This window comes from Rhinolophus sinicus, linkage group LG05 (assembly GCF_036562045.2).
Source record: "Rhinolophus sinicus isolate RSC01 linkage group LG05, ASM3656204v1, whole genome shotgun sequence".
In the NCBI taxonomy this organism is placed as follows: domain Eukaryota; kingdom Metazoa; phylum Chordata; class Mammalia; order Chiroptera; family Rhinolophidae; genus Rhinolophus; species Rhinolophus sinicus.
The window spans coordinates 52,465,646-52,491,777 of NC_133755.1; the positions used below are offsets into that span (position 1 = coordinate 52,465,646).

General features: G+C 46.5%; 2 long non-coding RNA genes across 2 annotated transcripts in view; one reads left to right on the forward strand and one right to left on the reverse strand.

The window, feature by feature from the left end:
* Positions 1 to 6,066: 6,066 nt before the first annotated feature.
* Positions 6,067 to 26,132, reverse strand: part of LOC141571565 (uncharacterized) — a 41,254-nt gene continuing 21,188 nt past the window's right edge. Inside the window, exon 3 of the long non-coding RNA XR_012496403.1 lies at positions 6,067 to 6,193. This is a non-coding gene — a long non-coding RNA (uncharacterized LOC141571565). The remainder of the gene's footprint in view (positions 6,194 to 26,132) is intronic.
* Positions 21,689 to 23,975, forward strand: LOC141571836 (uncharacterized). The gene is made up of 3 exons (XR_012496894.1): positions 21,689 to 21,909; positions 22,116 to 22,172; positions 22,348 to 23,975. It is a non-coding gene; the product is annotated as an uncharacterized LOC141571836 (long non-coding RNA).

A 26,132-nucleotide genomic window follows, 5' to 3' on the forward strand; every position in this document is an offset into this window, starting at 1 on the left:
TCTCTAGAGAAGGATATACTATATTTTGTTAACTTTTAGAAAATCTCACAAATTTTACTGTTAGAGAACGTTTTATAAATTTTCCCTAAACAATTTTATGCTTAGTCTTTCTTATTCATTTCTTATAGTGATTAATATGTGTAGAATGCTGTGTATGCTTCTTAAAGTGTCATCACTTTGGATCACTGCAATAACCTTGTGAGGTAGATATACTGCCATTATGAAAAAAAAACATATATATATGTATATGTTGTTGCCTTCTTATACATGAAGACAAGACATCTCACCTAAATTTTCTTGTTTTTTTTTAATATTCCAATATGAGGCTCATTTCTGAAAACATTAATCTTTCTGCTGCCAACTTTCCAACTTAGCTAGGAGATTTTTTTTTCTGATCCTAGAAGTAACACATGCTACTGTACAAAATTTTAATGACATACAAACATAGAAGAGGGACACATATCACAATCAAAATGCCCAGGTACAGCAAATGAATATCACTGTAAAATATTTCCTTTTGCTCTTTTAAATACATGGTCTTCTTAAGTACTGTATAAATACCAAAGAATACTTGTTACATAAGTTTAGAATATAAAGAATAAAAACAAAACAAACATCAGTGGACCCACTACCAAGGTAGTAAACCAGAACTTTTGAAATCCGTCTTGCCCTTCCCAGAGCTCAACCTCCTTTATCCTCAATGACATTAATTTTGTGTTTTAAATTTTGTGTTTTCACTTCTTTACTTTTCTTTATTGTTTGACCGCGTATGTATTAAAGAGTTTCATAGAGTCTGACTGGTGCCTGTTCCTAAGCAATGCATTGTTTCATTTAGTTTTGACTTTTCTGTAAATTATACAGCATGTATTTTTCTGCAGTTTGCTCTTTCATGGTCACGAAACAATTTATTTTTCACTGCACTATTGTGTTGCATGAACCACAGTCTTATCTATTTTTCTTATCTAGTCTACTTTCAATGGAGCACACATTTATTTCTGTGCATAATTTATATATAACTGAAATAAAAGTGCATATATAATTGATATTTTCAGCTAAAATTATTTAAGATAATTTTGTACATTATTTTTAAAACTTTATCAATACCATGTAAATAACTTCGTAATATTCATTTTATATACATGTAATAATGTACATGAACATTCACCTAATGATGGATTTTAATCTTCCTCCAGTTTTTCATCAACAAACATCATCAAAATTAAAAAGCACTTCAGATTAGACACAGCTAAAAGGAGAAATAACAAAGAAAGAGCTGAAGAAAGTACTTAGTATGCAGCAAAAAAAAACAGGAAATGGGAAATGTAAAAGGAGGTTAAGCTGCTATGGAGTATAGAATGAAAAGGCTTGTCATTTGTCTAATTGAAATCCCAGAAGGTCATTATTGAAAGAATGTAGGAGAAGCAATATATGAAGAGATAAAGGAAGAGTATTCCAGAACTGATGAAATATATGTATCCACAGATACAGGATGTACAATGTAATAAGAAGAAGGCTAAATAAAAAGAAATCCACCCCCAGATGCTTATAAGGAAACTGAAGCATACTAAAGACAAAGAGAGTTCTAAAAACAGCCAGAGACTTAAAATTTTGACGTTCAGTTAAAAACCTTGTAATCTTAAAATTGAATTGGAAATATCAAAACGAACTCACGGCTTGCTTTTCTTTTAAAACAGTATGTATTTTTCAGCTCTGTCCTCTGAAGAAATGACAATCTAGTAGTAATGAGCACCTTTAGTGACAAACTTTGCTCTCTAAATGCCATCTCTTGTTAATAAGAACTAGGGCAGGAAATGTACAAGATGAACCTGGGAGACCTAATTGAACCATAAAATAAGGAAGTTGTCAAAAACTACTAGAATAATGTTAAAAGGACAAAGGAGCCAACTTGAAGGGACATTGGCTAAAGAGGGGATCATTTCAGCATCAAAAATAATAATAAATAATAATGATTACATTTTATTGAAGCACATGAAATTATAGAACCTTCCATGTTTTCATGGTCACACACACACACACACACACACACACTTACCAGTAGGTTGATGGGACATCAACTGCATTTTAGTCAAGTAGTTGGCGAAGAAAGATTTCTAACAGATGAATTCCAGCTAATAAATAGAGAAGGAGGGCCGGCCCGGTGGCTCAGGCGGTTGGAGCTCCATGCTCCTAACTCCGAAGGCTGCCGGTTCAATTCCCACATGGGCCAGTGGGCTCTCAACCACAAGGTTGCCAGTTCAATTCCTCAAGTCCCTCAAGGGATGGTGGGCTGCGCCCCCTGCAACTAGCAATGGCAACTGGACCTGGAGCTGAGCTGCACCCTCCACAACTAAGACTGAAAGGACAACAACTTGAAGCTGAATGGCACCCTCCACAACAAGATTGAAAGGACAGCAACATGACTTGGGAAAAAGTCCCGGAAGTACACACTGTTCCCCAATAAAGTCCTGTTCTCCTTCCCCCAATAAAATCTTGAAAATAAGTAAATAAATAAATAAATAAATAAATAGATAAGGAATGATAGAAGGAAATTACCATTTTGCTCCTCCTAATTCAGTAATGGATGAATTTAACACCAAAGTATAACAGCCAAACGCAGTGTGCCTCCTGGCCTGGTGCAAAAGGAGATTCACAGTGCCACGGATGATAGGTACTTGCCAAAACAGTTTAACTTGAATTTAATTGAGGCTCTAGATCAGGGGTGTCAAAACTGCGACCGCGGGCCAACTGCGGCCCACAATCCATTGTTAATCCGCAGCAAATTCCAAAAATATATTTAGTTTACTTAAATAAACCAGGTGAGGCAATACGTACTTCACCTCGAGTGAGTGGCCCGGCTGTTTGTGTATTTTACCTCATATGGCCCTTGGTGAAAAACGTTGAAAAAAGTTTGGACACCCCTGCTCTAGATATAACCACTAATTTATGGGCAACACTGGGGCTAGTGGAACAAGTGAGATGACACCATGAGGAAGTAATCAGCCAAATCCTGATTGTGGGGAATTCTGCAGGACAGATGGCCTGTTTTTATCAACAAATAAATGGCATAAGAAAGGAAGTGGGGTGGGGCTGTGCTAGATGAAAGGACACTTAAAAGCCATATCAACCTAACTCATACTGTGGAATTTGTTTGATTGCTGAGTCAAACAAACCAACTGTAAAAAAAGACCTTTTTGGAACAATCAGAGGAATTTGAACATGCATGAGGAATTAGATGACTTTAAGAGATTATCATAAAAATAAAGCAAAAAGTCCTGTCATTATCAATCAAGACAATCAGATAGATAGATAGATAGATAGATAGATAGATAGATAGATAGATAGACAGAGATAGATAGATAGATATAGATAGATATAGATGTAGATGATATAGATATATAGATAGATAGAGATAGATAGAGATATATATGTATATGTATATATATGGAATTTGCTTTAAATGCTATAGCAAAAACAAAAAATGCCTCAGGAAAAGGGGGGCAGAATAAAGGACATACTTTTGGCAAAATGTTAACTATTGAAGTTCATTAAATTCTCTCTACTTTGGGGTACATTTGAGATTTTCTATAATAAAAGGTTTTTTAAAAAGGCAATCAGAAAAAAAGTCATGTCGCCTACAATGAAACAATTAAGCTGACAGAGAGTTCTCAAGACCAAGAGTAGAAAACAGAAGCTAGCAGAACAACAGACTCAAAAGGTTAAGAGAAAATAGCTGTCATGCTAGAATTATATATTCAGCGAAACTATTCTGAAGAATGAGGTGAATTAGGGACATATCTAGGTAAACAGAAACCAAGTTCAGCACCGATAAAGCTGTACTAAATAACTGCTAAAGAATGTTCCTTCAGGAAGAAGAAAATGATCCCGGAAGGAGGGTCAGAGATTCAAGAAAGAGCAAAGAAATTGGTAAACATATAGATAAACAAATGCCTGCATAAAGTAATTATAATTATGTCTAATTTATGGGGTTTTAAAACAATTAAAATACTGCACACCAATAGCATGTTAGAAATATATGTCTGTCCATTTGTTTAGCTTTTCTTCTTTTCTCTTAAGTAATGCTTTAGAGTTTTCTTCATATAGGTGTTGCTCTTTTATTAATTTAAATGCTAGGTATAGTAGTTTTTATCTTTTCACTGGGTGAGTACAACTAACATAAAATTCACCATTTCAACCATTGTGTAAGTGTAATGTGCAGTATTTTATGGTTTCTAGTTGCTATTGAAAATGGTATCTTTTGACCTTTATGTTTTCTAATCACTTATTACTGGTATGTAGGAAAACTTGATTTTTGTATGTTGATCTTGTGTGGGCCGGTTAATCCTCTCCTTAGTTTTAATAGTTTTTCAGTTAACTCTCTCTTTTCTAGATACATAATAATAACATCAGCAAAAATTGATAATTTGGGTTCCTCCTTTCCAAAAATTATTGTTTCTTTTTGTCAAAGTAGGACCTTCAGTGCAATGTTGAATAATAACAACAATAATGGACATTTTTGTCTTGGTCTTACACTTTATGGGAATGCTTTTTGACATATTGGTTTCTGCTCGTTTCTCTTTGTCACATTAAGGAAGATTTTTTTTTCTATTTCTAGCTTGCTAAATTTTAATAGATTCTAATAAAACTGAGGTCCTATGAGGTCCTAGGTGGTTCAGAGATGTGTTTCACTCAAATCTGGCCTCCAAGTAGAAATCAAGAAGAAATTTCTATTTATATTCTACTGGAACACACTTTCCAAAGCCCCTTTTTCTCTCCCTCCCCAATTGTCTTTTACCCTGGAGCTACTCTGGAGACTTTCACACTTCCAAACCCCAAAGCTTTTCTTAAACCCCAGTGCAATGACCTCTCCTCCCCCAAGGATTTTCTTTCTCTAATATCAGCTTCCTGCCTGTTTTTATTATGCCATTAGCCTCTCTATCTAAGGGCCTCACCTTCCCTGTGTCTCTCCTTTCCCTCTCTCTGGACCACATGCATCATAAAAGATCCTGAGACCAGCTGGCAGTTTCTTCTTTAGAGGACTGTCAATGGGGACACTCATCCACTTTTAAATTCTCTCCTCCCTTACATCCACCAGTCTTTTGGTTGTTCTAACACCTCCGATAGTCCACCCTCTCTCTTCCCTACCCCTTAAATATTGATGCTCACCAGCCCTCTGATTTTGGCCTGCCTCTTTCTCCTGCCTCCTGGGCAATCTCAGCCATGTCAGGTCTTGCATCATTGCTTACACAATGATGACCTCAAATCTGCATGCCTCACCCCAACCCTCCCCAGAGCTCCAGAATTGTTTGTCAATTGCCCGGTACACGGCTCCCATAGGATGTCCCTCAGGACCTCAGATTCCACAGGTTCAAACTCCACTCACTTTTTCTGATGACCACCACACGGCTCTTCTCCTGTATGCCTAAGTTTTAGATGTCATACCTGTGGGAAACGTGGAAGTCAGCTCACCTTGCCTCACACTTGCTGTCATTCACTGCCCATCATAGTTTAATTCCCACACCCTACCGTTCATGGAGCAGAGGTGAACTGAGGGTGCCCTCTGCTGGTCATTTGCAGAACTACAATTCCTTCAAGCGGCTGTGCTGCCTGAGTGGCTGGCTGGAACGGGGTTTGAATTGGGTTCTCTCCACCAAACAAAGTTGCTTTTCCCCCAGCAACAAGGCCGGCCCCAGGGTGGACTGTGAGCAGTAAGGAAATCGGTCATCTCCTCCTCTCTCAGCCCCTGGCCATCCTCACTGCCCCCCCTGCTCCACAAGGCACACCACCTCCCCACCCTTCCCCTCACTGTTCTTCCTCTTCTCCTGGCTCACAGAATGGGTGGGACCTCCCTGAGGAGGGAGCCCCCTTTCCCTTGGGCTCAGCCAGACCCAGTCCATGTGAGGGTGGATATGCAGCTTGCTGGACCGGATTCTGGGTGTGGATGGATCTCATCTCACCTTTGAACATTTAGAAAGAGGTTCATTTCCCTTCTGGTGTAGCCCCGAGGACATGCTGCTTCAAAGGTGCCCCTTTCTTCTGGATGGCTGATGGCGGGGGAGGAGAGGCATAGGCGAAGCCCTGTGCCAGGTGGCACAGCTTGGCGCCCTAAGAGCAGGCTGGATTTCATTCTGCCATAGCATCTTGTCAAGGTGTCCTGGGTTCACAACTCTGCCGCTTCTGGGATCAGTGCCACAGTCTAATGGAGAAACAGACAAATAACAGGCAATAGAAGGTGGTGGGGGGAGGCCAACAGGTTTTAGTGTCATTCAAGGTGGAATCAGCTGGACTTGGTGGTTGATGAAAGTCATTGATATTAATGGAATGCTCCTGAGTGCCAGGCACTGTGTGGGGTTTGACGAAGAGGAAGGAGTAATACTCACGTTCTCAGCACGAGAATCTGAAATGGGAAAAGGGGGAAAAACAGACTTAAAAGGCCAGGGGAGGCAGATGATGGGTCTTGTGTGGACAAGCTAAGTGTGTGGTGAGGTTGAGACATCCAAGTAAGAGGTCCTGTAAATAACTGACATACAGGTAAGAGCTCAGGTGTGCCAGCAAGGAGCTGATGAGACCTGGTGGGAGCCCTCAACGTACAGAAGGAACTGAAGCCATGGGGTGAGTGAGCTCCCCCTAGAGGGAGTGTAGAGTGAGGCGAGAAGAGGACCAAGGAAAGAGAACTTCCAAGATCACTTGCTCTGAAAAGTCTGCTAAAGAGGCCACAGAGAAGCAGGCAGACAGGCAGGAAGGAAGTGTGTGGACACGGAAACCGAGACAGAACGCTTCAGGCGCACAGTGGGAATCCTAGGGTAATAAAGAACTTCGGAAGTGTCGGCTGGACTTAGCCACAAGGAGGTTGGGAGGTCCTGCTGCATGGATGGAGGCAGAAGGTGGACTGCAGTGGACCGAGAGTTTGGGAGTGAGGAACGTGAAGCAGTGACTGTAGGCATTCTTGGGAAAAGAATGGTGCTGTTTGTTTTAATAGGAGAGACCTAGGCAGGGTCTGGGAAGGAATCAGGGAAGGGAGGTGGAAGATAAAGGACAGAAAGTGTTATCGAGTAGGAAGCATAACATGTGGCTCAAATCCATTTGGCCGCAAGTAATGTGGTTTGAGATAGGATGGAATTACTTAAATATTCAAAAAGGCATTGGTTAGGTCAAGTAAATATCTTAGTAATAAGGAATTTATTGCAAAATAATTGTCTAACAGCAGGTAACTAATTGGAACAAACACATCTAACGATATAATTTTTAAAGTTTTCTTATCACAAAGTAATATATACTTATTTCAGAAAATACCACCAAACAAAGGCAGTTAAAGAACACCCATAATTCCACTCACCCAGCATTACTTATACTGGTATTTTTGGTTCCAGATTCTTTTCTATGCATATATCATTATTCTGCAAAAACTGGGATCATAGTATATGTATATTACTATGTATAGAACTAGTATATTAGGGTATACATATTACTGATCTGCTACAGAACAAATCGCCTCATTCTTAGTGGACTGAAACATCAGATATTTAAAGTTAATGCTCATTATTTGTGTATTCTGTCTTGTGAACTCACCTATTGTGAAAATTAATATATAACCCCCAAATCAATATTCAAAATGCTTTTATAGTTATTTGCATATACATGCAGAGCCCCCCAAAATTTGAGTTGCCTTAAGTGCACATTCCCAGCTGAGATTGAAAAAGGTGACTGTGACTTCTTATTTCAGCTCGAATACTGTAAATAAGTATCCTTTTCTTAATCTATTTAGTGCCATGTTTTTGCATTGTTGGGCTTTTTTTTTTTTTTTTTTTGGTGATTTTGCTGTTTAAAATGGCTCCCTCAAACACAAGAAGGCTGGACATGTCTTACAGAAAAACCATGTGGGTTAGATAAACTTTGTTCAGATATGAGGTACAGGGCTGTTGGCCATGAGTTCAATGTTAATGAATCAACAATATATATTAAATAAGGTATCCTTAAACAGAAAAGCATAAAATACATAAAACAAGGTTATGTATTGATCAGTTGAAAATGTGACCAGGGGTGGGAGATGAGGGTAAGGGGGATCAAATATATGGTGATGGAAGGAGAACTGACTCTGGGTGGTGAACACACAATGGGATTTATAGATGATGTAATACAGAATTGTACACCTGAAATCTATGTACTTTTACTAACAATTGTCACCCCAACAAATTTAAAAAAAAAAAAGAATTGAGAGATCTTTTCTTTTTTTTCTTACCAATTTAAAAAAAAAAAAAATGTGACCAGAATTTTGCAGGAATCTCTATTTCCCCTAGGAGCAATGGTTCAGTATTTGACAATTAGTGTTCTCAGTGACTTTTTAGAACATAACTGCTGTGAATAACATGAATCGACAGTATTATCTCATAATTTCGTGGGCTGGAAGATTGAGAGCAGCTTAGCTGGGTGGTTTTGGCTCAAGGGCTCTCATGAGGCTGAAGTCAAGATGTGGGCCAGGGTAGCAGTCATTTGAAGGCTCATCTGAGGCTGGAGGACCTGCTTCCCAGGTGGCTTCCTCCCAGGGCCGTAGGCAGGAGGGCTCAGCCCCTCGGCATGCAGGCCTCTCCAGAGGGCTGCTTGAGTGTCCCTGGGACATGGAAGCTAGACCCATTAGTGACAGCACAGCAAGGGGGAGGCCACAATGCTTTGTATGCTCTAGTCGTAGAAGGCTCCCCACCACCACAGCGGAGTCAATTCATCCAGCCCACACTCAAGGGAGGCGTATCAAAAAATGTTTGGACATTTTTAAATGACCACATCCAAATATCTCTAAAAAAATACACAACGGACTAATATTTTTTCCTTGTGAGGCTGCCGAGAGACATGGGAAGGAGGGAGGATTTTACTTTGTATCCTTTTTATCTTTGGAATTTTTAACAATGTAAATCTATTCATTATCTAAAAGTAAATAAATAGAATTTTAAATGACTCTAGATTATTATTATTATTATTTATTGTTTTGGTCTGGACCAAATTGTTATGCTCTTCAGATTGATTTTGGCCAAACTGGTTTCAGTCCAGCATAGTTGCTAAAATGAGACCTCTGAGAAGGCAGGAATGGTTCAAAGGGGAGCATAGAGGCTGGGATTCATGTTGAGGAGATAAGTTTTGGGGTAGGGTTTGAGAGTATTCCCTTTTTATGGACAGTATTTTCTTTGTGGAGTGGGAGGTTTTGTGGAGGAGGTATGGTTTAGCTGAGCCATAAAGGAAGGGCTGCATTTGACCTGGATGGGATGAGGGTGATGGCATTCTCAGCAAGGGAACGTGTGAGCTGAGACAGACATGTGGGAACGAGGGGGACATAGCAGGACAGCTGGACGTTTGAAAGGCTAACAGATCGTAAGGCTCTGTGAGGTTTACACTTGACTGGTAATTCTTGCACAGTGCCTGGCACATAGTAAATGCTCAGTAAGTGCCAGCCCTTATTGTTAAGGGAAGCCCAGCCCTAGGGTGGTTGGTCATGGAGTTAGAAGGGGAAGAATCATGGGGAAGGCAACATTTGGTGACTAATTAATGGGAGGAGAGAGAGTGAGGGGACGGCAGTATACGTATGTGTATGGGAAGGGAACACAAAGTCTCTCAGTTTCCTGGTGACATGGGAGCTCCATAAATAAAACCAGGGCAAGCAGATGAGAAAGAGCTTTTGAGGGTAGCAAAATGCTGAGTGGGGTTTGGGATGTTGGTCTCACAGTGTGGGCAAGAAGTTGACTAAAGCTGAGAACAGAGGTCAGAACTGAAGACATACAGTGGGAGCTGCCTGAAAGCAAGTGTGGCTGAAGCTGTGGGGGGCAGGAGAGAGCTGAGTGGATCTTGCTGAATGTTTGCAGGAGGGTTGGTGGGAGGATGTGGAAATGGGGAAGAGACCATCAGAGAGGTGGAGGAACCAAGAGACCAGAGCTGCTAAAGGGAATGTTTCAAACAGAAGAGTAGGGTCAGCAGCATTGCCTGCCTCAGAGAAATCGAGGAGGATGAGTGAGGAGGGGCTGTTGACGGGCTTGAGGAGAGCAGGTTCATTGGAGGTGGGGGCCCAGGCCAAACTGCTACCATGTTTCCCCGAAAATAAGACCATCAACTCTAATGTGTCTTTTGGAGTAAAAATTAATATAAGACGCGGTATTATATTATATTATATCTGGTCTTATGTTATATTAAAATAAGACCGGGTCCTATATTAATTTTTGCTCCAAAAGATGCATTAGAGCTGATGGTCCGGCCAGGTCTCATTTTTGGGGAAACACGGTACGGGCCAAGGAGGAGGGGAAGCAGGGAACAACTGATGATAGGGGTGTACATTGTTCTTTTCAGAGCTGCACCTATGAGTTACACTCATTGGTTGTCCTCAAACAATGGCTCAGAAGCACATACAGGGATGTTCATTACAACATTGTTAATTCGAACAAAATCAGAAATCCTCGATATGGCGTTAAATAAAGTATGGTACAGTTGCATATGAAACATGATGCAGCTATAGAAAAGAAAGAGACAGAACTGAGACGATACAATCTTCAAGAGTCTTTAAGTGAAAAAACCAAAAAGATTGTGTAAAAAGCAAAACATGTATATTATCTACAACTTGTATTTTTTAAAAAAAGATTGTATGTTTTCTCTCTCTCTCTCTCTCTCTCTCTCTCACACACACACACACACACACACACACACACACACACACACACACACACACACACACACAATCTTTGGAAAAATACAAAGAAAAAAGTAACCGAGTTTGCTTGGGGAGCTAGAAAACTGAGAAGGAGATTTGCTCTCACTCTTTATTTTTAAGTAACTTAACGTATGACCTGGCAATCCCACTCCTAGGTATTCACCCAAGAGAAATGAAAACTTATGTTCTTACAAAAACCTGTACACCAACATATGTGTAGCAATTTTATTTATTATAGCCCCAAACTGGAAACTACCGAAATACCCATCAACCCATAACGAATAACCAAAGTATGGTACAGCCATATGACGGAATACTACTCAACAGTTAAGAGAAACAACAGGAATGAATCTCAAAGGCTGTTGCTGAGTGAAAGAAGCCAGTCTCAAAAGGCCACATACTCCAGCATTCCATTTATACAACATTTTTGGAAAAGGTAAAACTACAGGAAAGGAGAACAAATGAGTAGTTGCAAGGGGCTGGGTGGAGGAGAGGTAAATGCAAGGAAAATAAGTCAAGAGGAAGAAATTTGGGGAGAGGGGTTGATAGAACTGTTCTATATCTTGATTTTGGTGCCTCTCTGCATATGTTAAAATTCATAAAACTATATGCCAGAAAGAGTGAATTTTACTGTATTCAAATTTAAATGCTGAGGCTACTTCTCTGGTACTCCTTTGTTCCACCCTTGTGATATTTGTTTCAATGGAGACAGTTCCAAAAGAAGAATGGCCATGTTGAAGGTTACTTTTAATACTTTTTTGTTTTTGTTTTTGTTTTTGAAAGCTATTTTAATGAGGCACAGATTCTGGGTTAACAGTTTTGTTTTCTTTATTATTTTGTTCCTTTTTTTAATTTAATTTATTGGGGTGACAATGGTTAGTAAAATTACATAGATTTCAGGTGTACAATTCTGTATTACATCATCTATAAATCCCATTGTGTATTCACCACCCAGAGTCAGTTTTCCTACTTTTAATACTTTTTAAAACCTGCTTTCAGGTTTCTAAATAGATCCCATCATGCTCTGATATTTAGAAGATGATGAAATTGAAGGTGCTGGCCTCAGGGTCCCGTGATGGCTGAGACAGGCCTGGCTCTGGGTGTGAAGAAGGAACCCAGCTCAGGGAAAGGCTTTGGGGAGTGCGGTGCCTTAAGGATGCTTGTAGCAAGGCTGGAGAAGAGGAGGGAAGCTGACCAGAGGATGGGCGCCCTGGGGACGAGATGACCTTGGACAGGAACAGCGTACCTGGTGGAGGGGAGGAGTGTACCCAGGTGCAGAGGAGGGAAGTGGCGGGCCACCCCCACCTTCCCAAAGGAAATTAGGTCGGCACAGAGGGTAGAGTGAGCCGTTCCAGGGGTCTCTAAAGTGTGTCTGTCTCCCACCCCACCCTATGGGGTCAAGGAGAGGGTGAGCCTGGCTTGGGGCTCGTGATGGCTAAGATAGGCCTGACTCTGAGGGTGTACATGGCAGCGGGGCAGGGGGAGTCAGGGGGCAGTGGCCAGGCCCCACGGCACAGTCACAAGGGAGCAGGAGTCGTGGCTTATCAGCCTCATCGGAGCTGCCACACTCCACCTGCCCTCACCCCTACCGCTCCAGCCCACTGCCCAGCCAGCGGAGAGGGTGGAAATGGGCTCTCCCAGATTTCATTCATTTCTGCAGTTAATTGACCTCTAAAGCACTTCCCACCAGCCCCCACAGCACCTCCAGAGCAAGAGCAATCAGGAGGGAAAGCGGTATAATAAAACTAGCTTATACTTAACTGACTTCCCGCACTGTTCTTAGAGCTCTGCCTGTATTAACTCATTTTATCTTTGCAACTCCTTGAGGGAAGGAGTCAATATTATCTATGCCCATTTTACAGAAGAAGAAACTGAGATACAGGGAAGTTAAAACATCTTCCCAAGGCCACACAGCTAGTAAGGAGGACTTGGGTTTTGAACTTGGGTGGGATTTGGTTCCATCTTTAAGACTGAACAACCCCAGTGGAAGAGAGGGTCTGGGCCCTCACGTGGAGTGTTTTGGGTTCTGGTTTTCTGTGTGTCTCTCGGGTCTATCTGTAATGCCTTCCAGTACAGGAGCCCCCTACAGGTGGAGTGGGCGGTTGGCAATGGTTTAATTCTGGTTCGCAATGGTTCAAAGATAGACCTGTAGGCTGGCGCCTGCACGGGCAGCAACTGCAGCCAGTGCTGCCACCGCGTGGTCATGCCTGTGAAGAACGTCTCTCCCTGTTCCCTCGGGGACTTGGAATGGAAAGGAATGGAGGCTTCTTCTCCAGACCAGGGATGGGTTTGTCCCTGAGGGCTTGACGGGCAAGCCCTTCCTAAGAGGGCTCCAGAGCCCCATCAATTTAGGCCGTGTTCTCCCATTAATGCTCATGAAATCTATTTAGAGGGTCACAACCAGTATATTTAAAGGGAAAGTTAGAAAACAAATGGAAAAATACTAGAGTACACGATATATACTAAATGCAAACATCATTTTGTGGAACTTCTGTTTCGACTATATGTACATATATAACACACACGCACGCACACATACAAGGATCTGCTGAAATCCTATTTCTCACTGTGACATGAGGCCAAAATGATTGAAAAATACTGATTCAGGAATCTAGACTCCTTGGAGTGAAGAATCTAGTTTCTTCAATTTATCATAACTCCTACATCCTCCTCTGTGCCATTTTAAAAAACATAGCTATTTCTCTTTTCTCTAACAATATTTCTCCCTCAATTTTTTTTAAATTATAGAAGTGGCATAAGAACACATTCTGGTTGTAAGAGTCCAGCATCTCAGGGTGCAGAGAGTACAGTGAGAACGCTCACCTTCTCCTCACTCCTCTCCCAAGCACAGAAGTCTCCCTGGGGAACCTTTTGGGGTGCTTCCTTCATAAATGGACAGGTGGATGCATACATGTGTATGTCATTTTTACTTAAACTGTATGCACCAGTGTCTGCTTTTTTTTTTTTACTTACAATATCTTAGAAAGCTTTTCCTGTCTGTACATATAAATTTACCTCATTTTTTTTAAAGGGCTGAGTGATATTCTGCAGTATGAATGAACCATAGTACACAAGCTACCCCCTCCTATGAGCCCCAGCCTCCCTTTCCTAAACACCCCTCCTCCCCTTCTCTCTCTGGCACTCATCTCCCTCATTCTGGCCTGGAAATATGCCCCCCCCCCCCAGCCTCCTGGCTCCTCCCACCAGCCTCTGGCCTCTTAGCATTGGCCATACCCTGGCTGGCAGCAGCCACAGCATGGCATGACGGAGCCTCCAGGACTGGAAGGTGTTTGCCGAGGATGCTTAGCAACACTCTGAGTTAATTATTTAATTGGGTGAAACATCCATTAGGGAGGATTCTCACTTTCTAGACAGCCTGTGAGTAAACATGTCGAGAAGAGTGAGGTGTTGGCAAAGGCTGGCATTCACCCTGGCTCCTCCCCCACCCCCCATTCCCCATTTGGGGAAAGGGACCCCGAAGGACTCTGCCCAGATGTTTCTGCAGGCTCATCCAGGACAGGCTGGTGAGGCAGGCCTCTGAGACAGACTATGTCCATGGGGAGGGACAATGTGGCTCGGGGCCCTCAGTCCCAGCCCTGCATATCTGAGGAATGATGCTACAGGCTGGAAAACCCATTTTATCTTTGCAGCTCCTTGCGGGAAGGAGTCAATATTATCTCTGCCCATTTTACAGAAGAAGAAACTGAGATACAGGGAAGTTAAGACATCTTCTCACTGCAGAGGGGACTTAATTTGATAACCCAGTTATAGGAGTGTTAGAAGAGCTGAAAACGGGAAAGTGAGGCAACTCCAAGATTAACAATTGCAGGAGGCTGCTACTACCCCTGGAGTTTGGCAGTCTGAGAAAGGAGATAGTGTTTACCAAGAGCTGAGGCTGCCAGGTCAGAGCTAGAACTCAGAGGGAGCCAACATCTGGGAGCTGGAGCCATTTGGGGGGAGATGCCTGGCAGAAGCTGACTGCACAGAATAGATGCCACTGGAAAGAGAGAGAGGAGAGAAATACGCTGGCCTTTTCCCTTCTCCCGTCCTTCAGCCTCCCACCAGTGCATCTTATTGGTTGAACCAGCAGGAAACCAATGGACAGAGAAGCCTGGGAAATGTAATTTGCAGGGGTCAGCTCTCTGCACACAGAGCAGAGGAAAAGCAAGGAGTGAATGGATGTGCAAACAAGTAATAACAAGCACATGCGCCGAGCAGCTCAGAGGCCAGGCTGGCACTGGGTCTGCTGGTCTGAAGGGTGAGGCTTCCTTTGGCAGAGGGAGACCTGTGTTAGGTGCTGTGCTGTGGGTATGCAGGAGAAAGAGAAGGCCTGGTTTGCACCTGTGCCTGTCAAGGTTCTACTTAAAAAACCCCTTTGGGCATTTTAACCAAGGAGAGATTTAATATAGAGAGGTGCTTTCAAAATTATTGGGAGGGCCAGAATAGTACGTTCTAACCTGAATATCTAGGAATGATATCCAGAAGAATTCTGAACTGATTCCAGTGGCACTCCAACCTCTGAGACCATTCCTAAACTATGGATTTAAAACCATTGTAGCTGCAAAACAGAGATCAAGAAGCAGAATCAAGCCACTACTGACATTGTCACCACTGTCCCTGACTCTTGACACCCAGAAGCTAGAGAACAAACTATGGGAAGCTGCTATAAAACAAACAAACAAAGAAACAAACAAAAATCACGTCTATACAATGTTGCTAGCCATTAGAAACAACCAGAGGCAGAAAATGGCCTTGGCTACACGTCCACCTTCCAAACTTCATGAGTGTAACTGATTGATACAATTCTATTCACTTCCAGAACCCTAGCTGCAAGGGAGTCTGGAAATGAAGTTTTTAGTTTTCCAAACTCGCCAGCCAAAAGGAAAGTGGCATGGGAGGTTGAGGGAGCCCATCTTCAGTGTTACCCACCCCACTCATGGGAGACTCAGCTGGGTGGAGGAAACAGTGCAAGACTGTGGACCACACTGTGATGGGGCCTCCAAATAGCACAGATGTTCTGAGAGGGCGGCTCGGTCTCCCAGAGCAGTGAGCTAACATGTATGCATGTTCACGAGGGCCAGCCCCCTGCACCAGCTCATTATGTCCTCCCACTTACCTCATAAGACAGGGTCTAGTATATCCCCATCTACTTACAGGGAAACTGAGGCTCAGAGAAGTGAAATAACCAGCCTAAGAGCACATAAGAGTATAGGGCAGAGCTGGGGATAGAACCAGGGATGCTTGACACCTAAGCCCTGGCTGGGTGTGAAGAGAAGGACAGAAATAGAGTAGATGGGAGGAAGGGTCAGAGGGGCTGAAGGAAAACCGTCCAGGTGAGGAGCCCAGCATAAGCAGAGGCACCGAGGGGGCTGAGCAGTGTGGTGAACATGGGCTTCAGTGAGCAGAAGGTTTGGTGGGGGGTGGGCACATTGAGAAAGAGGGCAGAGAAGGGGTGAGGCCATGCTTGGAAGGAGACTTCCTACTACACACACCATGAGGGCACTCAATGAGCACAGAAGGAAGGGGGCTGCATCAGGGCCTGGCATCAGGGCAGGAGCCCACAGGGAAAGGGGCAGGAACTGGGAGGCAGACACCGGTGAGGGAAAGAGCAGGGCCAAGGCCAAAGGAAGAGGCAGAGGTTCAGGGGAGCAACAGAGTATAGGAGGTTTCTTCATCACCAACTAAGCATCATTTGTGGGCTGGAGAACAAGTACTACCAAGGGAAACAAGGCCGTGCTGACAGGAGCTGGGGGATCCTGCATCATTCCTCCTCCAGAAAGCCTTCTTGGATTACGTTCACTGGGTGCTCCTGGAGCCAGATCCAGCTGCGTGGCACATGGCCTGTGCGGTTGCCCACAGCAGGCCCCATGCTAGGTTTAATGCTCTGCCATTACCACCTTGAAATTTTCAATAATTTTTTAACAAGGGGCCCCGCCTTTTCATTTTGCACTGGGCCCCACAAAATACGAAGTTAGTACTACCTGGAATGAAGAAGGGTTGCCATGACTGCTAGGGATGCAGGGGGCTCCCCATGACCTTCCGGGGTGAGTGGACTGAAGACCTTAAAGGCATTCCTCTTGTTGTTTCGGATTTCATGTGCACCTTGATTCCTGCATCCCACACACACCTGGCATATTCCTTCATAAACATGTGTGACTTTCCCAGATCCTGTGTGCAGCCCCGCTCTAAGCTCTGAGAAGCAGGGCCTATGTTGGCTGCTTAGTGCATCGGCCTGCACCCCCTCTGACTCCACAAAGGGTCATGCACACAGTGGGTGCTCTATGAGGCTTGCTGAGCCCGCCCCAAGGGCCAGGCTGGTCCTTTTCTGCAGCCTGGGCAGGAGTGGAGGAGGGGGAGAAGGGAGGGAGACCCTGTGTGTGCCTGTGTGTGTGTGAGTGTGAGTGTGTGTGTGTGTGTGTGTGTGTGTGTGTGAGAGAGAGAGAGAGAGAGAGAGAGAGAGAGAGAGAGAGAGAGAGAAGTGGAGGGAGGCAGCGCATAAAACAGAAACAAATAAAGAGTTCAAATGTGAAACGATTAAAAAAAATAAATCGAAGGGAGTGAGATAAGGCAGTGGAGCCTCTGCTCCCTAGTTAACATTCATTGGATTGAATAATCAGGCTTCATTATCTCAAATTGTCTGCATATTTGCCCTCAAAATGCTAATTTACAGTTGGCTGGAAGCAGTCTCGGCCTATTTTGACTAAAATATTATTTCACTTTATTGAGCATTGTTCTTAGCTGTCGGGCATCTTGGTTTGGGAGGGAAAGGAGGGGAAGAAATAGAGGGAGAGAGGAAAACATTTTCTATCAAAGGTCTGCCCCATTGCAGTCTGATTATGGGCTCCCTGTTTTGCGTAGAAATGGCATTTCTAAGCTTCCAAGTAAAATTAGAGTCTTTATCATTTTCTTTTAGGGGACAGACCGTTTATCATTAATCTCAGAGAAGGAAATAGGAGAAATAATTTTTTTTTCTGTTTTACGGAAGGTGTGAACAATCTTGCTCATCGCATGCCCCTCCCTCCTGGGTGCGGAGGCAGTCAGCTCCCGCCTCCTCCTCCACTTTCTCCATGACCTCCAAAGGCCCGGAATTCTCTGCCTCTTGCCCTTCGCTGTTCTCCAGGCCCCCATGACCAAAAAAATGGTCTCAGGCTATTCACATCCATTCTGGAGTTTGGCTGGAGCTTCCCGGAATCTCAGCCATGGAAGGCTAGAGACGTGAGCTCCAAATTTTATTCTAGGATTGGGTTAGAAAGACACTACCCTCCTTGGAACTAAAAGTCTATAATAGTCCTTTCAAGTCTTTGCTCACATAGGCAGGGTGTTCCAGACAGCAAGATGTGGGCCCCAGCCTGGGTTTTCAGTCCGGGGACGGGCTGCACTGAGGCATCACAGTCTTCACACCCACTGCCCAGCCTCCCTTGTGAATGAGGACAGGAGCTAGTGTTAACCATCATCTGGGTCAGCCTTTGTCCCGGCCAGTTCTGTCTGTGGTTAGAATCACGAGGAAAAGGACGCCGAAGTTGTTTTTATCTCAACCCCCTGAATCAGACGACAAAACTGAGACCAGAAAGAAGTTAGTAGTCGGAGGTTACAAATCTAGTTAGTGGGTCATTTTGGTGATTCCTGTTACTGTTTGGGGGGCTTCTCTCCTCTCCTTTGTCAGACTTCTTTCTGAATGCCCTTTTTGGTCAGCCCTCCTTCTACTTTTTTGTTGTTTCTTCCCCATCATAGCTTTCCCATGGGTGACAAGGGATCATTCTGTCACTCTGTAGAGCAAGAAGTTTCTGGATTGCTGGTGGCTTCCTTCTGCCCTGCTTTCACTATGAAGGCCAGCCCAGGACCCAAAGCCGGCCCCTTCCCATCCAACCAGGCTTTCCCTCTCCTCCAAAGGTTGATGAGGATGTCCCCTTCTCCTCCCCACAGAAAGCAGAAGTTGCAGGTTCCAAGGCTAAGGTCCAGGGTCATCATGTACAGTTGGGCAGGTTGTATACTGCACAAGGGTACCTGGCCAGGTGGGCGTGGGGCTGAGATCCTGTTCCTGCTTTCTTCACTGAATCCTGTGCCCTGCCATGAAGCTGCTGCTGCCCAGAAGGGCACCATATGGGCTAGCCCTGGTTCTCCAGAGCTGGCTCACTTCTCTCCCACCTGCCTCAGCCACCTGAACTCAGCCTTCTCCCAGGGCTTCTCTCCTTCTGAATTGTCCTGAGCTTGAACATGTTAACCTGGATTGAGACACAGGATCTGTGTGGTGCGTGGAGCCTTGCTGTTTGTATTCAACAGGATTTGAGGACTCTAGGTCCTGGCCTCTATCTGCTCATGGCAGCCAGGACCCCGCCTTGCCTGGGTCTCCATGCCCCAGGTCACAGCGGTTACTGCTGTCTCTCAGCTTCCTGACTTCCTGAGGCAATGGCCTTCCCAGACCCCCTGTTCATGCCTCCCTAGCCAGTCCAGGGGCTTCTGGGTGGCAGCATTCTGATACAGCCTGCAGGCAGGCACTCCGGGCACCTACAGGCATGCAGAGCAGACACGGCATGCCTGCCTTCCAGCCAGCACTGCACACACTCTACAGACACACCCCACAGACACCACATACCCTCACCCTTAGCAACACTACAATCACAGACATAACTCAGGAGAGGCGCACACAGCTGACACCCCACACCAACCTACGCTTATATCCAACAGAATCCATACACACCGTCTGCTTATCCCACACACACACCTCCCTAGGCACACACACACGTTCATACACAGTAGACGCCACACACACACACACACACCCCTAACAGATATCTCACACGCCCCCGCCTGACTGCCCTGCACTGTCACACTCATTGGAGTTGATAGCCATGAACCTGATATGATATTAGGAAGCTCAGAAACCCCCACCCGCCCACATCTACACACATGTACTGTATACACACATGTGTGTATTGTACACACATGTAGAGAGTATTGTAGCTTCATAATTGTCCGGATGCAATTACTAAACGTAAGGAGGAGACCCCACAGCTCCCAGGATAAAGGACCCTGGTTCCAGACAGCTCTGTCACTGCTAAGACATGTGACCTGGATCACTTTCCTCAACCAGAAATAAGGCATGAGGAGGACGTGTCCAAAGTCCTCAGGTGGACATGAAGCGCAGGCATTCACCACACAGCATATATTGAGGGCCACCTTGGGCTGCATGACGCAGAGAAGGGCAGAGAAGGAATTCTAGGCTAAGCTTGGTCCCTACCCTCAGGGAGTTGGCATCTGGCTGGAGAGAGAAGTGAGGCTTAGTATCAGAGGATGCGAGAATAAACACACATCAATTGTGCAAATTCCTATTCAGACAGAGGCACTCAGGATTAAATGGGGTTCAAGGTAAAGCCAGCAACCTCGGGGTGGCCACTGCAGCCAGCCATGTCTAGAGGGAAGAACTCAGACTTGGGGTGAGGAGGGTGAGACACACAGGGTCATGTATTCATTCATCAGCTGTATTTATTCAGGACCCACTGCCTACCCAGGTATTGCTTTTGGGACTGACTATGAGGGATGAGGTCCTTGCTTTGTGCAGCTTCTGTCCCTGCTGGGCGATAGTCGGTGGCAACCAAGTGAATAGTGAGAATGATGTCAAGGTGATGTTAAGCAGCGGCAAATGCACAGGTAACCGGCAGTGACTGGGCTGCCTTAGGCCAGACAAGGGCTCACTTAGGGCAATGAGGGCAGGCCTGGGGTTAGGGTGAGGCAAGGAGGCGCTCCCTCTCAGGTGCCGACCCTGCACTTGTATGACCTTGAGAGGGAGTGCCTCTTTAAATGTGCGCCCTCTGTGGCGCCTCGCTTGCCTCACCCTAGGCACCCTGGCACCAAGACCTGGGTTCCAGTTTACTATCCAGTCCTCTGAGCCTGATTTCTCTCTTACATCTGCTTTTGTGTTCCATTTCTGTAGAACTCCACTTACCCTGGCCCAGCCTCTGCCTCAGCTTTCCTCCAGGCCCAGCTTTCCTTTCCTGGAGCCTCAGGGTGTCAGAGGAGGCCCCTGCTCCCCGGACCCTCCAGGGCCACAGGACTAAGCCTTGCCCCGGAACAGAGAAGCCAAGCTTTGAACTGTGGGCCTAGACCCAGGGAGGTAGGCTCAGAAGGCCCAGGTTGTTTTCCCGGCCTGGGGTGGCTGTTCTGGGAGGGGGAAGAGGTGCATGCTGGGGGCCTAGATGGGAGGCTGGGAAGAGGGAGGGAAGAAACAGAACTCACTTCAGCTGGGAACCAGGTCTTGTCCCTGTGAAGCCATCACCCAGGCCTCGTGGGTTTGCCCCCAAAGGCTCCCATATCACCCCATTTCTCTCTTCCCCTGCACTGACCTCTCTCATTAACTACTTGTGGTAAAGGCCACGACTATTTCCCAGGTTGGAACACTTGGCATTCTGCCCTCCCCACCCCTATGTTCAGTGAATGAATGACTGAATGAGGTCACTGTGAGGCCCAGTCCCCTCAGCAGACCACAGGAAGTGGGTCCTGGCCACAGCAGAAGCACTGAGGCCTTGAGGGTGGTTTGGGGTACACAGGGACTTCCCAACTCCCAGCTTTATAGCAGGCTCTCAAGGTATCAAGCCCAGCCAGGCCCCGGTGGATGTTCTGCACCCCCTCCCTCATCATGCAAAAGACAGGGTGGTCTGGAGTCTCATGTCCCTCAGCCTAGGGTATACCTGGGCAAGTTTTGGCGTATTCCCCTCTCCAAACCCCCACCGTTCCGCTGGCAACCTCAGTGCTCTTTCCAGGAACATTCTCCGCCTGAAGTCTGAACGGACCTCAGCTGGAGAGGGTTGGGGGACCGGGCGACTGGAGTGGAGGGAGGCTCCTGACTGCCTCCTAGGCCCAGTGTGGGGTTTGGGGGGCCCCTCCCGGAGCCTGGCTGAGCCCACGGCTCCCGCCCTAATCAATGGGCCGCAGCCGGCGGGAGGGGCGGGTCAGAGGATTAGGGCGGAGAAGGGGAATTACAGCCGACCGGCCGCGCTCGGCTTTCCTCAGGCGCGGCTCAAATGCCACATTTCGGATGCAGCGCCGCGCTCAGCCTGTTTGCTCAGGGAGCCAGGGCCCGGGGGCAGGAAGCCAACTCGCAAGTGTGTCGGAGATTAGGAGCCGCGGCGGCGGTGGCGGGCGCTGGGCAAACACGCGGCGGCCGCCTCAATCCCTGGTCCTCGATTCCGCCCGCGGCGGCGTGAGCCTGGTGGTGACTTGGCCATTTGCTGGTGTGTGGTGGGGGGAGCCCCGGCCCCTAACTCACCCAGGGGGTGGGGGGCTTGGCGCCAGCCTAAGGGGAGGCTCGGCCGCCTGTGCTGCCGAGCGGATGGGGGCGGGGGACGCGGGGACGCAGGGTTCCCAAGGAGGCGACTCGCAGGAGGCAAGCCCCCGGCGGGGGAGCAATGTATTTTTTTCCTTCCTTTCAATGTTATAGATTTGCACCTTTTCCTCAATGAGCATACACTGGAGGACCAACTCCCGTAAAAACTGGGTTGGTACCAAAAATCATGATAGGAGAACGAGAGAAAGAAGGAGGGCACGGGAGAGAGAGCAGGACCGGAGTGGGGCGGAAGGACAAGGAAAGGGCGGAGGAAGGGGAGAGGGTGGGCGAGGGGAGGAAACCCCGCACGGCTTCCTTTAGTCCACGCTCCTGCTTTCGCCCCCAGGTCTGGCTCTAACCTCCCCGCTCTCCGCACCCCCAGTCCTCCGTCGGGGAGAGAGGAAAGAGCGCCACATTGGAGATGGGGAATGAAAAAGAGCCAAAAGTGGAGATGTGAAGGCCAGAGTGGCCAGTCCTTCGTCCGGGTGCACACCCGGGTCTGGCAGCCTTGCCACAGGGCCAGCGGTCCCGAGCCCTGGACCCGTGCGGCGGGGGCACGGCGCCCCCTGGTGTCCAAGGATTTCGCTGCCCAGCACTGACTGCCTCCCCAGGTCTGAGTCCTAGGCAGCTCTGGGAAGCGAGCCTCTGAAAGGTGAACCTCTGACAGGCTTCCAGCAGCCCCAGGGGACGTGCCCAGAGTCTGGAAGTCCAGATTTTCCAGGACCCTGGAGCTCCAGAGGTCAGGACAGTCTAGCACTGCGGAACAAACTCCTCTCCTTGGTGCTGTAGGACACCCACACACCAGCCTCCACCACACCCCCTGCTAAAGATCCTCTTGTCCTGCTTTAGCCCCCTTTCCGCACCAACTCGCCCTCAATCCTTGCTCCTTCCTGTAACTGAGCAGACTGGAACGCCTCCAAACATGCCTTTGCTCAGGCTTCTTGTAGGGTCCAAATCCTGTCCATCTACCAAGGCACAGGTAGCATTTAACCTCTTCCCCCAGGAAGCCCTCCAGGGCTTCTCCAGCTCAGAGGCTCTTTGAACCAATTTAACATCTGATTCCATCTCAGGATCCCTCTGTAGGGGACCTTAGCCTTCTCTCTTCTCCTGACAGGCTATTTGTTCTGTTGGAGCTGGGAGATTTGGCCAAGGGTAGGATTTCCCCCCATCTCCAGACACATACTGGAGCTTGAAAGGGAAGTGGGCTGGTCCCTGTCCACTGCGCAGGGGCTCTTCACCCTCAGGAGTGACATAGTGTCCCTCCCAAGGATCCCCAACCCGTGCCTCACTTCTACAACTGGCTGCTATGCGCTACCCCACCCCATCGTGGTCCCTTGGGAGATAAGGGCACTTTGTAATCACCACTCTTCTGGGAGCAATTATGAAGTCCTTTATCTTGCTATTGACACTTCTGAACTGAACCAGCAAGCCTGCTCCCTTCCTCTTCACCCTCCCCTAAGTTCCTTAGTAAGAACCTGGGGCCTCCAGAAGTGACCAGGTCAGGCAACTACCAGTTCCAAGAGTTGGGGGATCCAGCCCTCACCTTGAGACCTTCCCTTCACTGTGGCTGGATATACTGACCAGGCAACTTTCATGAAGGGCAATGCAGCAACATCAGCCAACATTTCCAATGAGCCTCTCTCATCCCAGAAATTGCACATTTAAAAATCTCTCCTGAAGAATACTTTCAGGGAGCACAGCGCCCATAAGGATGCTTGTCATGGGCAGAAGGAGAAAACCATCTAAGGCCCATCAGTAGTGGGCTGGCTCAACCATTTGCTGTACAACCATTTATTAAAAATGAGTTGGAGCTATATAGAGGGTGCCAAAAAAAAGTACACACATTTTAAGAAAGGAAAAAACTTAAAATCAAGCTGATGGTAACCACTTTGAGCACCTCTTGTAATTGCAGAAGTCAAATGCGACTTGTATTCATCTTTTCTTATTAGTATATATTGAGTATTACAATTTTAATGCAGTTTTTTTCCTTTCTTAAAATGTGTATACATTTTTTGGCACTCTTTGTATATACTGACTTGGTGAAGTGTACAATATATACTCATATTAAGTGAGAAATTAAGCAAGTGAAAGAACATTTTTATAGTTTGATTCGTTGATTTTTGTCATAATCATTATAATAAATACATGTTAGCGTATATAAGGAAAATAAATAAATCTGAAAATTACTGTTCTCAGAGGTTATTTTGTTAGGGGACTGTGGAGTGGATTTCATTTTCTTAATAGTAATTTCGGTATGATTTTTATGCAACATGTATTAGTTTTGGAATCAGAAAAAAAAATAAGTCTGTGAACCCATCCTGTCAGGACTGAAGGGCCTTGGCTAGCAGCACATTTGGGGCTGGCAATGGTTGTGATCTGGACGTAGGAAGATCTCCCCCACACACTGCAGAGACCCCAGGAGTCAGTTTGCCGCTGGCAGTTGGGGAAGCCGGCGTTCGCGTCACACGGTCTGCGCGCGCCCCCTGCTGCCTATCGCAAGAAACGACACTTTCTGTCGGCTGGGCCTCTCAGTAGGACCTGGTTCCAGATGCTCCCCACCTCTCATATCGCAGTGCGTTCTGTGGCCTCGCTGGGGCAGCGCCCAGGAGGGACAGGCACTTGAAGAGCAAAACGGCGCCTCTATGAATGGGCTCAGCACCCTCTGAGGCTATCATCTTACTCCACAGGGGCCCTAAGCAACTTTCCGGTAGCACGTCATGCAGCAAGGTAGACGTAGGGCCAGATCAGTCTAGGTATCCTGACAGCAGGTCCAGACCTCTACAAACCAGTGACGTAATGGTGGGCTTACATTCTCCAGGGCACTGCACGAGGAACTCCGTGAGACTGGGTCCTGCCTCCTAGGAGCCCTCCCAGGGGCCTGATTCTGTGCTCTGTTCAGGACTAGCTTTGGGAGTCCCTGTGCTGTCGCTGCGCGTAGCCTACCTGGGCAGTGACCACTGACAGAGTCCCCTACAGCACCAAGTCCAGGTGTGTTCCCAGCCAACAGAGAAGCACCAGCCCTGGAAAGCTCCAGAAGCTCCCTCTCCCCCAGGGCTGAGGTCGTAAGTTCCCTGGGGAAGGAGGCACAACGCAAGGTCAGGACCAGAAGAGAGTGGAGGAAGGAGAGGCTGCCCCTCCCTTCTGCCATGGACTAGCTGTGTCACCTGGATAAGTGGCTTTCCTTCCATTCTGAGCCTTGTGTTCTTTATTTGTGAAGTACCATAGGTAGCTACTGCAACCATCCTAGCAAGAGACGGGAAGCTTGGTCCACAGTGATATCAGGGGAGGTGGTTGGATGAAGTCAGATTCTGGACATGTTTTGAAGGTAGAGCCTTACAAGAATCATGCTGATGGACTGGACGTGAGGATGAAAGAAAGAGTGGATCCAAGGAGGACTCCAAGTGTTTTAGCCTGCGCGGCTAGAAGGATGAAGTTGCCATTTTCTGGGATGAGAAAGGCTGCGGGAGCAGCAGGATGGGGACAGATGAGAAGGCGCGAGGCTCCCCAAAACTCACAGTGTGAATGTGTACAAGTCTGATGTAAGCCAAGGTCTGTCTGACTCCAAAGGCCTTTCCTCTTCCACTCCTGCGGGCCCCAGAGAACAGGCAAAGCAGGAGGGGTCCTCTCCCTGCCCCCCTCTCCCTTTAACCAGGTCAGCATACTCTGGAGAAATCACACCTTCAAACACTCGATTGTAGTCAGTTTTTGACTGACTGTTGCATGCTGTGATCTGATTTCATCTTCAAACATCTGTCCATTTTGTGAACAAGCATTATAATTGTCATTGGTCTTAGCCCGTGAGGTTCCCAAATTACTGATCTGCCAGTGCCCCTCTCAGAGGTCTCCCATTCTATGAAAGAGTCAGACCACGCAATGTGTTTCGGTTATCTGCTGTAGTATAGCAAACTGCCCTAACACTTTGTGGTTTCAAACAACAGCTATTTTATCTGCTTACAATTCTGGGGGGGGGGGGGTCAGGAATTTGGGCAGGGCTTAACTGGAATGTTCTGCTTCATGTGGTGGCAGCTAGGATCTCTTATGAGGTTGCAATCAGGGCTGGCTTCACAGGCATGTGTCATATGCAGTCGCACAGGTCCCCACATTCAGAGAGACCCAGCAGTTGGTTTAATG